A 567-nucleotide genomic window follows, 5' to 3' on the forward strand; every position below is an offset into this window, starting at 1 on the left:
AAATGCCTAATATGTGGCCTATAAACGACTGATATTATGGGGGAGGGGTCAAGCAACACAAGCAAGCAACGCACAGCAAGAGTTATGCCGGTGAACGTCAGTAAACTCACTATAGACAGTGAAAGTAAAAAAAAACTGATGGAGCTATCTAACGCTGCATTAACGGTGCATATTCTCTGAGACAACAAGAGACAAAATTACTTCAATATAGGCTGATGATGGTATATATCTGTCTTAAATTATTCCCTTAATATTTCTCTTGTGGCCCATATCCTATAGTGAAAAACATGAGAAGAAACGTATTTCGCGTTAAACAGGTTGTTTTTGAAAATCTGTGCACGAAATAAAGCTGCTCTTAATTTTCATCGATGACTGCAGTGTTAATAATTTTAATTATAGGCCTATTATTCAATTGTATAAATTAATAGACCTGTTTAAAATAAACACTCAATGAGGAGTAGCCTAAGCTAATAGGCTCAACAACTTAACTTAATTGTTGTTGCTTGTCTGCGCTCGTTCGCTGCCTTTTTTCCTCTTCTCTGACCCCGCAGCTCTCTCCGATAGCTT

The sequence above is a fragment of the Sinocyclocheilus grahami genome, unplaced genomic scaffold (genome assembly GCF_001515645.1).
Source record: "Sinocyclocheilus grahami isolate Dianchi unplaced genomic scaffold, SAMN03320097.WGS_v1.1 scaffold9759.1, whole genome shotgun sequence".
Lineage (NCBI taxonomy): Eukaryota > Metazoa > Chordata > Actinopteri > Cypriniformes > Cyprinidae > Sinocyclocheilus > Sinocyclocheilus grahami.